This window comes from Triticum dicoccoides, chromosome 1B (assembly GCF_002162155.2).
Source record: "Triticum dicoccoides isolate Atlit2015 ecotype Zavitan chromosome 1B, WEW_v2.0, whole genome shotgun sequence".
Lineage (NCBI taxonomy): Eukaryota > Viridiplantae > Streptophyta > Magnoliopsida > Poales > Poaceae > Triticum > Triticum dicoccoides.
In genome coordinates, this window is record NC_041381.1 from 698772135 (window position 1) to 698787254 (window position 15120).

The 15120-nt window shown below is 44.3% G+C and overlaps 1 long non-coding RNA gene across 6 annotated transcripts; it reads right to left on the reverse strand.

The window, feature by feature from the left end:
- Positions 1-7655: 7655 nt before the first annotated feature.
- LOC119349815 lies at positions 7656-14727 on the reverse strand. Of its 6 annotated transcripts, XR_005169540.1 has the most exons (6): positions 14150-14727; positions 11778-13278; positions 11561-11663; positions 11312-11478; positions 9386-9483; positions 7656-7905 (listed from the first exon to the last, which is right to left on the reverse strand). It is a non-coding gene; the product is annotated as an uncharacterized LOC119349815 (long non-coding RNA). The 6 variants fall into 6 exon arrangements; XR_005169538.1 differs by lacking the exon at positions 7656-7905 and having other exon boundaries at positions 7912-9483; XR_005169539.1 differs by lacking the exon at positions 7656-7905 and adding an exon at positions 7912-8806 and having other exon boundaries at positions 9386-11478.
- Between the last annotated feature and the right edge of the window lie 393 nt (positions 14728-15120).

Sequence of the window (15120 nt, forward strand, 5' to 3'; positions counted from 1 at the left end):
ATAAAACTACCACAATTCGCGTTACGGTTTCAAAAAATACTAGAAATTTGTTGTGACTAATAACTAGTAGAACGGGCGTCGGCTGTTTCAAAAAACCCAAAACCACCGTTGCTAATAAATTAAACCGGTTTATGACAAACAAACCATCTATTTGACCGTTAAATGTCAGTTATCTCTTCCTTCTTATCCTCCCTTATCTCTTTCTCTCTCTCCGCGCAAGCCCGCCGGATATGCACTGGCCGCCCCTCCTCCTCCCTCTCCCCTTCTCTGCGAGCTAGCCCTCCTCCCCCCGGCCGACCCTCCTCCTCCCTCTCCTCCTCTGGCCGGAGCACGGCCTCCGGCAGGGCAGTGGTGCGCCCCTCCATTGCATGCGGTGGCGCCCCTCTCGCCAGTGCGCAGCGGTGCGCCCCTCTGCGTCGGCCGGCAAGGCAAAGAGCAGCAGCAACGGCGGCCGGCAATTAATAGCAGTAGGCGCGGCCGACAAGGAGCAGTAGCGCAGACGGCAAGGAGAAATACGAGCAGCATGCGCGGTCGGCGGGGAGCTCCGCCTGGACCGATGTCGTCGCCCACCTGGAGGAGCCCGCCTCTGCGCCGAGGCCGGTGCCACCACCTTGAGCCGGCGTTGCCATGGACCACCACCTCGAGCCGGCGCTGCCATGGACCACCACCTCGACCTGGCGCCGAGGTCGGCCACACCGCCGCCATGAAGGAGGTGCACGGACCGCTCGAGGGGATAGAAGAGGGCTCGCGGCCGGCCACTGCTCACGGTCACAGCTGCCATAGCCACGGGCTGGGCTGGGCTGGCCGCAGCCATGGCTGCCGGCCACAACCACGGCCGGCTTATACAGGGACTGGATTGCTTTTTGAAAAATGATTGAGGGACCCGATTGCTTTTTAAAAATCTTCGTAGGGGTTATTCCGTAAAAGTAAGGGCACAATTTTAAATTTATAAAAGAACCAGGGGTTAAAGAAAAAAATTACATGCGATTTTTTAATAGGGAGTAAGAAACTGACATGTAGGCCCCACATGTCAGCTAACGGTCAAACAAACGGTCAACCAATCAGTTCTCCTACATGTGGGCCCCAACTGTCATAATCGCGATCAATTGTAAAGCACTCGACCATTTGGGTTTTTTGAAACAACCGACACCGGTTCTGATAGTTATTAGTCACAAACAAATTTTTGGTAGTTTTCTGAAACCCTAACGCGAATTGTGGTAGTTTTATGCTATTTACTCAAAAAAAAAGGATAGGATGCAAGATCGTAGCCACGGTAAACCTCCATGAATAATGACTTACTCCGAAGTTCTATGATGCACGGACTGAGCATGGCCTGGGTTTTATTACCTCGTTCTGTCCTTTCTTTCAGAGATGGAAGAACTCAAGGAGGGAGGAGAAAAGCATGAACACCATAAACTGGAGTTTTTGGCAACGCTGCGTTTTTTCTGTTTCTTCCTTTTATTAAATACTTCCAAACAAACCGGCCATGATCCATTTCTTCAGTGCCATCCCACGGTCGTGATCGTGGCCAATGGTTACACGATTACAGGAATAGTTAAGTCAGGAAAAGTAAACACTTGTCTATTCATCCACAACACGAATGCGCGTGCTTCTGGCATTATTTGTAGTACATCCAACATAAATTCCAGGTAGAATGTAAAATCCAACTAGAACGTACCGGCTATAACATAAAATCCGTCTAAAAACATAAGATCCAGCCAGAGCATCAAATCCAGCGAGAACAGAGAACTTCAGTGTATCCGGGTTAACCACAACAGACATGACCCTCCTTAGATCTTGGCCCGAGCGGGGTGGTGGGTGCGACGGGGTGCAGCGGGCAAGGCGAGGTGAGATGGGGGAGAGCAGTTGCCGAGGCAGCAAGATTTGGGAGATCACTTAAACCTCACCGAAATTTGAGGGAGCAACATGGGTTTTTACCTTTTAGAGTGTGGATGGGAGAGTGGAGGAGTGGTTTTATCTGGTAGATAGATGCTCCCATGAATTAGTTAGATGCTTTAAGGAGTAAGAAATAAAATGTGGTACTCCCTCCGTCCGAAAATATTTGTCATCAAAATGAATAAAAGGGATGTATCTAATGTATTTTACTTATAGATACACTCATTTTTATCCATTTTGATGACAAGTATTTTCGGACGGAGGAAGTACTGTAATAGAGATGAGCAACAACGTGAAAATAGGACCTCCGTGTCACACGGCCGGCCATGGTGAATGGTTGCACGCACGCGCGCACCTACGGTGGCCAAATTCACTGTATTGACCCTCTTTTCTTAACTTAAGCATGATTTGACCCTATGTGCGAATTTTTTCGGATCTGACCCTTTTCCTACCGTCATTGTCTTTGGCGGTAGGACTTACTTACACCGTCACGTTCGTTCAGTGTGTAAAGGACCCTACCGCCATGGTCTTTGGCAGTAGGGGCATGCATGTAATTATAATAAGGGTATGCATGCAATAAAAGATTCATTTTTTGCAAAAATGACCCTACCGTCATCGTCTATGGCGGTAGGGTAACACATCCTACCGCCATAGACTGTGGCGGTAGGGTGTTTTTTGTAATAAACGAAGGTAACGATGCAGGTAAGTCTTATCGCCAAAGGCCTTGACGGTAGGGTGTGTTACCCTACCGTCATAGACGATGACGATAGAAAAAAGGTCAGATCCGAAAAACTTTTATACATAGGATCAGATCGTGCTAAACTAACACAAAAGGGTCAAAAAGAGTGAATTTGGCTACCTACGGTGCGGGCATGCATGCATGTTGTACTGCCGTCGCCGGGCCGCACGTGCAGGAGATGTCAAGTTGTCATCAGCTGTCAGCTGTCGGGAAGGCATGGTGTCCCCCGGATCGGCCGCTTGCATCCCGGCCGCTCCCGGCGCACGCACGTACCCCGTCGATCGCGCGCCGTCCCGTCTCACGTCGGTATGTTCGTCCGGCCCGACCGGCCGTACGTGATCGTCCCGATCCGGGCAGCCGGAGAGATGGCTGGCTGGCTGGTGTCACACACAGTGGCTCTCCGGCCGTTTTACTGCCGGACCTGAGCTCCGACAGGGATCAATCAATTGACGTACCGCGGGCTAGCTAGTAGCCACCCCCGACAGGGAACGAAGGGTTATTCTATTCTCGATCGACTATTTTTCTCTTTTGATGAGGAGGGTGTTGTCAACATGACAACGTGGTGGTGAATATATGTGTGAACATGATGCATGCATGGGACGAAATTACTGTTTTGACTTTTTTTTCTAACTTAATCAAAAATTAACCCCGTTTGTAAGAATTTCGAGTCTGACCTTTTTTGGTCACGCCAACATCTCTGGCGTTTGGCTTACACAAGAGACGCCAGGGATGACAGCGTTTGGGCCTGGCCCACACTTACCTAGCTCGCACCGAAGTGGCAGAGCCAAACGCCATAGATCTTGGCGTCTGGAGCCCTTGTAAACACAAAAAGTATAGGTCTTGTCATTTGTGAGCTGCGTATGCGGGAACTGCGCTGCATGCATGCATCATTTGTGGACTTGCTTCCGTGTAATTTTTTTAATTAACTTTTGTGATTAATAATCTGCTTGTTCGCCGCAACCAACGGCAATTATTTTCTCTACAACTCTACAAGTACACTTTGGGCAAGGCGTGAGGGAGGAGAGAGGATTTCTAGGAGATAAATACGAGGATTCGGTTTTCAAGTAATTAATCGCATGGATTGATTTGTTGGCTAGGACTTGCCTACACCAAAGATGAAGGCATTGACATAGAAGCAAATTTAAAGTTCATGTGTATTTTAGAAAATAATATGGCTCTATGTCCACCACAAAATGTTATGCTAAATAAAAAAATATGCGGTATACTATTTTTAATCATATGTATTATGTAAACTAATGATTAATGTGCTTTCTAAAAACACATATATTAACAGCCACAGATCCCCCTCCCCCCCAATAAAGAATAACCACATATTTATGTTGTTTGTATATTATATTAGATCGGTACACAAAGCTAAATTTGGAGCATGAGCTAGCTCATGATTTTATTTGATGTTGGATCAATATATGCACAGGTCCAAATCTGATGTTAAGAGCGTCTCCGTCAAGAACACGGCACCGACGCTCTCTTCTCCGATGATCCAGCCAGACCACAGATGAGATCACCACTCTAGGTCCCATCAGCCATAGTCGGCTTCACCAACGCTGTTGTCGTGCATCGCCTGACGAAGGCCGCCACTCGAGCACACATCTCCTACGCCGCCCTCCAGTGCTTCCACAATAACACCCCCCCTTCTCCGTCTGGACCTCACCGCCGATGGCAGTGTCGCACGGGTTTTGCCCGGCGACGCGCCTTGGCGACGGCGAGAGTGGAAGATGACGAGTGGCGCATCTTTGGATCCCCTGCTTTTTTTTACATAGACCACAATACATGTATTTTATCGGCAAAAAAAATTCATGCGGCCAGAAGACACGTTCGCAGTCTTTGTCAAAACAATCAATTTAATATTTTTTACTATATTTATTTAGCATAACATTTTGTGGTGGACATAGAGCCATATTATTTTATAAAAAACGCATGAACTTTTAATTTTTTTATGTCAATTCAAACTTAGAACGAATTGGTAGTAGGTTAATTAGTCTTATCAGGGAACTGAAAAGAATTGGTTCAGAAAAAAGGGAACTAAAAAGGATTAGTAGTATGTTTCATTTAGCAAAAAACATCGGTAGTACGCTTTCATTCTAGAACATACGAAACCATCCAAACAGATATGGTTACAATGTTGCTTATTGGGCTGTGCTAAATAAGTTAGTTACACGGCCACTTAACACGGGATTAATTCATCCGAACTGCATGTATTTCTTAAAAGAACACAGCCAGGGAAGAAAAAGCACGACATGATACTTTGGCTTTCCAGCTCCTCACATAATTAATCAGCCGCACTAACGAATACCAAACCAGAATAATCAAAAGGCTCAGCATGCTTTTCTTGTTTACTCCTGATGGAAAGGCTCAAATCGACAAGCCCTGTGGCGTTTGTTCCAGACTCCAAGTTCTATGGCGTTTGGCTCTGCCACTTCGGCGCCAGCTGGGCAAGTGTGGGCCAGGCCCAAACGCCATCTTCCCTGGCGTCTCCCGTGCAAGCCAAACGCCAGGGTTGTTGGCGTGACTAAAAAAGGTCAGATTCGAAATTCTTTTGCAAACTGGGTCAATTCTTGATTAAGTTAGGAAAAAAAGGTCAAAACAATAATTTCGTCCGCATGCATGCATACGGCCAGCAGAAATCAGCTGGTGCATCTCCACATCAACGGCATGCACCGATCTCCGTACACTGTCTCATCCTTGTTTTTTTTTAACACTTCTCCATCCTCAACTGCTCATCGAGATAAGTTGTGCGTGTATGCGTTCATAGGGGCTGAGTGGATGCGCGTATATATGAACGCTTGCGTCTGTACTGTGTTCAAAAAAAAATCCCTCATTCTTGCTCTCATAATCCAATCATCACCTAGAAAGTCAGATGCGAAGAACAACCGAAATAATTCCTCGCAACGACATTGAGATCGAGGAACCATCAAGCCCAACCAGCATGTGCACCATAGACACGTGGACAGGGCGGTGAGAACTTTCTCCTCGTTGCACAGCCTTCTTCGACATGACAACGTTGCATCTGGCATGAAAATGAAAGAAAGTAGGTGCATAACCACGGTTAAGCCTCCATCAGTAAGGGCATTTCTAACTGATCCCATATAAAATAGAGGAGTATCCAAACGAGTAATCCTTATTGAAGTATTTATACTTCACTAAATTTTGGTTAATTCTAGCCGATCTTCTAAACTTAGCGGATTAAAATGTAAATTTGCATAAATTCACTCTAGTTTCAACCAAAATGTGCAGGCATTTAAATATAAGTTCAACATAGATAGTCTTAAACAACCGAACATTAAACATAAATTCAAACATAAACTACATTAGACTTAAACACATTAGACTACTCATCCTCCTCGGCCATAGTGGAGGTTGAGCCAATCCTTCATCGACAGGCCACCCTCGGTCAAACATGGGTCCATGCCGGTGTCATCGTCGTTACAATCGGGGAAGATGCTCCGCCACTCCTCGACGTTGAACTCCTCCTCCTCGCCGTCCTCCTTCCTCCCTCCTCACCATCTTGCACCTCTTCGTCGGAGATGACGATGACCTCCCTGTCATTGTCAACGAATATCGCCCGCTACGCCTCCACGAGCTCAGTGTGCTGGCGGTAGAGGTCCTGCACGTATGCCTCATCGGTGGCATCCACCTCGAGGCGCTCCCTCGCCTCTTGGTCATGCCAAGCCATCGTCGCACTCACCACACCCAGCGGTGGGAGGAGGTGGACCGGCACCCTCCCGAACGAGAAGTTCAACCAGGCGGCAGAGCCGTGGAGCCGGACTTGCCACCAGTCGTTTTCCATCGCCACGGTCGAGCTTCGTCGTGTGAAATGACCCGGCCCACTTCCTCTGGTGGGTCTCCCGGCCGGTAATCTCCTCCACCCATGTCCCCCACGAGTGTTGCCGGACGCCGAGGTAGGTCCTCTACAGTGGCCGCGGCGGAGGGAGCTCTGGGAAGTCGGCGAATCAGGTGGGGGCAGGCAGGTAGGGCGAGTGGCTGTGGCTGCTCGAGGATGCGCCGCTAGATGATGACCCGCGGGTGACCTTCGGCCCCCGCGCCCGACCATTGGGAGACGAGGGGGTGGCGGGGCAAGGGGGAGAAGAGGAGGTAGATGAGGGGAAAATAGGGAGATATTTTTGTACTTGGCTGCCAAGGGGTGGAGTAAATATAGGAAGATTCATGATGGCCGAGTATAATTGTTACTCTATTATGGCCTATTGGGGATCAGTTAGGTATAAATTAAAGGAATAAAACCAGGATTTTACTTCTCTAACAAGTTATTGAGGATCGGTTAGAAATAACCTAAGGTGGGGAAGGCATACTAAGCCGTGTGTCTTTCTATTGATTGACTAGTAGAACGCCCGTGCGTTGCCACGGGCTTTTGAAAAAAAATTAAGGTACTACTCACTGAGCTAAGATTACCGAGAACAATGTCACATCTTTTTCTTCAACATAATCAGCTAACACACATCATAGTATCGAACACAATAATCTTAGAGCACCTATAGCCCGTCCCCTCAAATCTACGGACACGCCCTGTCGTTGACCGAATATGAGAGAGAAGGAAAAAGGTGACCCAACCAGACCCCTTATATCATCACCATAAGTCCGGGTTGTCTGCAAACTATCATATTAACACCCAACATATGAAGGATATGAAGCTCGCAACACCTAGTCAATCCGCCAGGTAGGACGCCCGTCCGTTGCTATGGGAGAAGACAAAAAATGCCACAAACACGTTACAACAAGCACTAAAGTTTCTCTTCCTGCATCGCACCTTTTCACCACTGTGATTCCCAAACATTTGTCCAAATCAAAATGGGCATAGAACATAAGTACAAATGTTTGGAAGCTAAAAGTATACTACATAATTTTTCACTTATAACACCTTTGTCCCTATTTTTAACAGTGACTCGCTATTGCAGCATAAACTAATTCATTCTCGAAATATTCAGAAGAAAACATATTGACCAAGCAAAAATCACTTTGGCACAAGAACCTTGTGACAACTATAGAAAAAAGATTGAGATGGTTACTCTCATAGAAGACAGCTTCAAATATAATTTTAGGAAATAAATTTGTACAATATTGCCTACACCGAAAGAAAAAAGCTCATACACACAGTATCATGAAGGAAACGATTCCTCGTTATCTCAGTTCCAAATGGAAACTGGTATCAATTCACTAAGATTTAAATGAATGAGAACTGTTAAATCCATGTCTATCTCCATTTTTAGCGATTTCAGCAGCGGGCTCACGGGTATCTACACAACAGAAATATAGAATATGAGTTTCGGTTCACTTTATGTGACAATTATAGAAAAGGAACAACCACAAGAAAAAACAAACAAACATGAGAAAGCACATGCAAGCAAATAAGCCTTTATTTTTTCTGATGAACATATGAAACATCATAGTAACTAAACACAGTAACAAACCCATTTGAAGGTAACCATATTAGTGCCCATAGTGCATAGTTATTTGATCCATATTTGTTGTCACGGGCGACAAGTACATAAAAATTGATGAACGATCAAAGGGTATTTGGTCAAAGGATAGTTAGTTCTACTTCACAAATTGCGACCATGATACATTACAAGTTTCATAGATTTTTGGTTTAATGAATGTTCAGCTAAGAAGAAAATGAATAAAATATCAACATATTAATCTCTACTATTAAACCACAGTTGGTACGTTAAACGGTACCCACGTATCCACCACTCGCGTGACCTCCCCACATCATCGTTTTTTTCAACCGAACCCATTTCCCGATGCAAGGAAAAAAGCCCTACAACACCGACCACCCTTTTCCTTCTCCCTGGTACGACCCCCACATGCACGATTGCTCCTACGGCGCCGATTTTGACCATGTCTCCCATGTGATGTTGCTTTGTCCCGCTCCCTCTGCCATCCAGACGCACTCCCTTGCCGCCTCTCTGCTTCAAGGTGTGTGCTCTGAAACCGTCACCTCCTTTCTTCAGCCCGTGGCATCTATTCTTCAATGGATCATCTCAATTTTTCGTCCTTCACTGAGTCCGGCGGCGACAACCAAAGAACCAAGTCCCCATCCATTTTTTGAGGGCATGCAATTAACGAAGGGGATGTGTGGCCCATGAGGTTGCTGCCATCAGCCATCGAGGCTGCTGAAATCTAATGAAAAAGTGCCTACGGTACAGTTCATTTCCACTCTCAGTTGGTAGAAATAATCAAATTTCAAGCATACAAATTCAAAATGAAAAAGTCTATTATGAGCACCAGAAAGATAGAAATGATCCATTTATTTCAATGCATACTACTACACCTTGGTGCTTAAAGACAAAACTTAGTTGCAAACAGTGCATTACCTAGGAAGAACATTTGGTGTACTGAGCATAACAATTCAAAATTATTCTATGGCTATGAAGTGCCTAAATCTGAGGTTGCAACATGAAAGCAAGTACTGATCAAATTGACAAATTATATGGTTCATTCGTTCATAGTGAACACAGAATTAAAAGAACTGCTAGAACTCATGGTGGCATTCTATAGAAGCATCATTCTTCTGCAAGTATAGTGTTCTTAAGAAAGCATGGTGTAGCCAAGAGATCAAGGTGTCATACAAGCATTATTTCACAGCACAATCTAGGGAAAAAATCCTTCGTTCTGGAAGAATGGCAACCCAAGATGTACCGACGACAAGATCCACAGTTGCTTTGCATTACTCCAAATCAAGAGTTGCGATAGCAACCTGTTAATCTGACATACCTTTAGATAGAAGCTCAACGACAATTTCCTTCTGAACCCATATTGAGAAAAATAAGCCAGATTTGAATTTTAATATCTTTGCCAGCATTTATTTTCAACTGTGCAGGCAAAATAAAACATGAATTTCACACCGCAGAAACTACTAAATGTGAAATTACAGAATTTTAGCATTTGAATATGAGAGAAATGTAAAGCATTGTACATGATAGTAATCGTGTTTCATAGAACTTTGTCAGTGGTAGTGACATGCCACCGACACCAAATGCCGTTTATAATGTACTCCATAATGATCTTTTTTCAGTTTATCCATAATGATCTACAACCATTCCTTGAGCTTCACATGGTACCTGGTCCTGATACCAACATCAAAACAATGCAGAGTATTGCTATGTTTTAAAGTGTGCTTGTCTTAGCAAGGCGTGCCTCGGTTTTCGTTTACACCATGGTAAACCTCCCACTCTCTATATCTCTCTCTAAACATCTCCGCCTCCATCATCGCCCCCGCTCCCCTCACTATGTCTCTATGCACTGCCACTCCCCTGCTACCCAATGTTGGTCCCTGTTAAACTGTTTAACCATCCGTGAATTAAACACTATGCCTTGAAAAATACTTTCCCTTTATAATGAAACATGCCTACTTCTTTTCCTAAATATCATTCATCAATTCAAATTTGTGAGGTTTCTCTACTACTTAAATAGTGCATTATATCAACATAAACTTCAAGTGAGTACAATAATTAAGTGAGGTAGCTACATGCTTGCATTTCACCTAAAAATGATTAAAAGAAGTACTATTTCGCTCTAAGGTGTCATACAAACAACAATAACTCAGTGGACTTTCTGTACAATTTAGAAGAAAAGCGCCTAGTATATCACCCCACTCGACCCTGCTTGGCATAGAAGATGGTAGACTCAAAAGATATACTATTTCTATTCCTTAGCCTGATGGGTCTGTCTCTCTCAATATTACCTCCATCCCACTAAAACGCATGCATTATGAATCATGAACAGGGTGGCTAATGCATTTCTGTTACAAATATGCTACCAGAAAAAGCTATATGAAATAAGCATGATAAACACGAACCATATATTCTCTACAAATAACACATGAAAACAAAATAAACTACAACTTATAACAGATTGTACTGAAGATAAATCATCACCCTTCACAACATGAATTCATTGTGAAGCATCAATATTTACATAAAACAAATTCCATGTCATGCTTAATGCAAAAGTCTGCACTTATATCAGCAAAAAAGAACTTAAAACAATTTTGAAGGGACAACATCGCTATCAGGTGGCAACTCTCCTGCAGCAGTGGCAACAAAAGCAAATATGAAGAAGTCTTTACTAACCCCACGTGCGATTCTGAAAATGAAAAGATGGAGATTGATGTCGAACATCCGACACTGACGAAGAAGATGGTCAGGCCAATCGCATAATGTACAGTACAAAATTTATGACAATGACAGTTTATTTCGATCATCTATCTTTCCAAAATACACAACTTCTTGTGAGTAAAGTTTTGCCATCTTTTCTTGTTATTTAAAGAACCAAACTGCAAGAAGCAACAAGTAGTCAAGCACAAGTTAGAAATTGTATTGGACGTACAGTTTTGCCATCTCAAATTTCTATCTTGCTATTACTAAGCTCGCGGTTGCACTTGAGAAAACGGTGGCAATAAGGACCGAGGAAACAGTTACTTAAAACAAATTATACACTTATGTATACGGAAAGAGGAACCAGACTTGTCAATATGATGTTGGACTGTCACTACTTGTAAAACTGAGTTTTCTTCTCTCTAGTAATTTCTTCCTGGAAAGATGATAAAGTAACTCATGTCTGCTAAAATACAAATATGTGGATCAATAGATAATAAAGTGACAACGAAAGTTATATGAAACTCGCAAAAGAGATGTTAACCTCAGAACCTTTACTGGATGGTTGGTGCAACGGGCAGCACAACGAAACCGGGAAGTGAGCTGGGAGCGGACGGACGATCTGGCTCTTCATTGCGTCGTGCTACAGTCCTCTCGTCCAAATCATCCGACAACGCTCATGTCCTCATCAGTCATCTCGTCCAAATCATCCTACAACGCTCATGTAAAATGTTTTCATAAATAAGCACATGTTCTTGCAGGACAAGAGATTTAATTGATAGCTAACAAGTACCCGATGCTTGCAATTAGCCTGGTGTAGCAGGTTCAGCTCCTCATTGATGGCCATCAAGATGCGCTTTGTATTGGTATATGGTCTCCTCCAGCCTCTCCAACCTCTGTATCACGATGCACCGTTGTTCAGTTCACGGTAAACGAATTTGTTTAGGTTAGCAACAGTGGAAAACATACGTTGGTGTGTGGCCAAGCATGGATGGAGTTACCGTACATACCTTTCATAATGTTCTTCTGTAGCTCAATGTTCGCCGTGCATCTTATGTCCACCACCACACACCTGTCCTCGTTCGGTCCAAGCAGGTCATTTTGCTAGGTTCAGAAGGAGTGAAAACAAGATATGGCTTAATTGCTAGGTTCAGAAGGAATAACAAGAAGTTGCATTGAGTTTCCAGTAAAAGGCACCTTAATTGCACAGTGTGGCACAATCTGCTTTTTAGTATTTTCCATTTTAAGAAAAGCTTATTTGAAAATAACAAGAAGTTGCATTGAGTTTCCAGCACAAGGCACCTTAATTGCACGGTGTGGCACAATTTGCTTTTTAGTATTTTCCATTTTAAGAAAAGCTTATCTGAAAATAACATACATCTGGTACTTAGATGGCACTACTTCACTGCAAGTCTGCAATATACAATATGCACAAAACATAAATTCCTTGAAATGCTTTGTGCACTTACTAATTATGATCAACATCAGCTATGAAGTTTGTTGTAAAATGTACTCTTGTTAAATCTGGAACTAAGTTATGTGTATGCATTTAACAGCATAAACTTAAGGGCTTAAATTAAGAAAAAGGAAAAAAATTGAAAATTTAACCACCTTGGCTGATCCATAATAACATATACATAGAAGTTGCCAGCCAACTCTTGTTGATCCTACTTACCACATGAACTTGTTCACAGTTGAGTAAGCGTACTGAATTTAATAATATCAAGTAATGTGGTATAGGAAAAGGGGAAGCTTTAGAGCCTGAATAATGACTGACAAAAATAGAGATATCTCCAGCTTTTTCATGTTGGCACCCTGACCTCCTCGTAATTGATCTGCCTGCCAAGTTCTCTGCAATCACCTGCAGGAACACAACCACGCAATGTGTACATTCACTTACAACTCAGGCTCACATGGATATTGGTGAGGCAATGAAATAGATGATGCCAATGAAATCAGTTTATCTCGCGGAAATCATCAGGGACGAACACCTGATTTCGAAATCCCAAAGAATGAAAACAACAACGCACTCGGACTGGCCGATGGCGGTGGATCTTGCATCCTCATTAGCACGACCATGCTCAGGTCCTCATCTGCCGAGGAGGCACTTTTATACCGCATCAGCACGAAGTGAAACAGTGGCGCCAGCATGACCACCTCCACCTGACATCAACATATGTACAAACAGATTATGTGAACTGAAGTCTCTATACTCTGCAAAGTGTGACATAGCTCATAATTCAGATGAATTTAATCCTACAGATATGCATATCACAACAATGAATAATCTTTTCCATGCATCCATGGATAACTCAAGCTTGCCAATATCTGGTTATTGATCAAGAGTGAAGGGACAACTCCAATCTACAATAAACCTGATTAGGCTGCTGACATGAATGGAGCAATTTGCAGTGATCTGGTCGCGTCACCGGGCTGTCGACGGGCGTCGATAAGGAGTCGGCGTCGTCGGGCCGCCGACGTTGAGATAGAAGACGGAGGTTCTGCTTCAGACTATTGGAGCAGCAAAATTGTCCAAATCAATAGAGAAACTGAAGATATTGCAGCAAAATTGTCAAAATTATATTAGCCACTAAAACTCCGAAGTCTTGCAGCAGCAAGATAGCAGAAAGAGATGGGCTGGGAACATAACATAATTTGCTCTTCCAATATGTATTCCGAACTGATCTAAAAAGTAGATAATTAATCCAATGTATTCTGTTTGTACATCAACATTTGACACGCCCAACTCGCTGTATATGTCATTTACCGGATGTTGAAATTACAGTTTGTATCTTTGTTCTGACGCTATACTTGAAATCTTTGTGTTTTCAAGAAATAATCTATCACACTTCTACAAAGGAATGAAAATGTACAATTCTGTTTGCGGACATGCTTCTTCTACTTCTATTTAAGGATTGCATTTACTTTTATTTTAAAAGATAACACCGACCAAAGATCTGAGAATGCATTAGTACGTACATGATAATTAAAATGTAAATATTCAGACCAAAACATCAGATCAAAGGAGATTATATTCACATAAACTTGACTGACATTAAATTGAAAAAAGCCATGTAGTATAAGACCACAGCAACAACAGACATGTAGTGCTAGCTTCCAAGGATTCATTTCAGTACAGGAAGAATTAAGGGGGAGTTTTGTTCAAAATAACAATCAAGGAGCGGCCGTTTACATACTGATGGACACATACAAATGGACAACCAAGGAACGGCCATATATTGCAAGTGCCATTCACATCCAGACGCATACAGACTGAATACAAACTGAACCAAAGAACCAAACCAAGATGCTTATCCATATGTATGTATGTAACAGATGCTAGTGCCATCCAGATTTGGGGGTAGAGAGAGGGGAAGCTCACCACGTCCACGTTTCAAGTGTCGCATACAGGAGGAGGCGAATCCACGAGCGTGAGGATGAGCTGGACAACGCCGGATGGGTGGGCGGGATTTGGGGACGGGGGTGCCTGAGCTGTATCGGTGCGCGTCCTTGGAGGTAGAGGACGAGAAGGAGCACCGGCGTTCGCCGCCGCCATCATCGACTGGGACAAGGTTGTCGCGCCCGCGCTCATCCCGAACAGCCGCTGCAAGGCGTGCCGCGTCTGCACATCCTACGGGAGGAGGGCCTCCGTGCGGCCCTGTTCCCGGAGCACCATCCAGCAGGTGCCGATGGGGATCGGGAGAGATAGAAGACGAAGCAGCGGCGGCGGCCCTCGATGGAAAAGGGGGAAAGCGGAGGTCGGGATTGACGCACATGGGCCTCGAAATACCTGTGTTCGTCCTCCAAACGAGGCAAGGCGGGCAGGGTCTCCTCCAATCAGGGCAACGCGACCACGCCCTTGGGGATCCGCGGCGGCGGCGAGCGGCGTCTCTCGTGATTCGCGACGGCGGTGGCGTGTGGCATCCCTGGGGATTCGCGGCGGTGGCGGCGTGCGGCGTCCCCGGGGATTCGCGGCGGCGGCGGTGGTGTGCAGCGATCTGGGTAGGGATCGTGGAGGGGCGTGCGGGGACGAATAAAAACCTGACAAAAAAATGACGAAAAAAACCCGACGAAACTAGGAGGTGGGAGGATAGATGAAAAAAAACCAGCGAAAATTAACCGGCGGACTATTCACTAACTGCTTCATTAGGAGTAGAGATACCCTCCCATCGCCGTCTGAATTAGATGCATACACCGTGCGTGCATGGAACCGGATCCTCTAACATTGAGAAGCAAAGTTAGAGAAGCTACAATACCCTAACTTTCCTTCTTTCTATCCATGTGATTATGGCTAAAACGATTTAAATTAATTTGCAAATTGATGATCTACCGTGTACATTTATAGTACTCCCT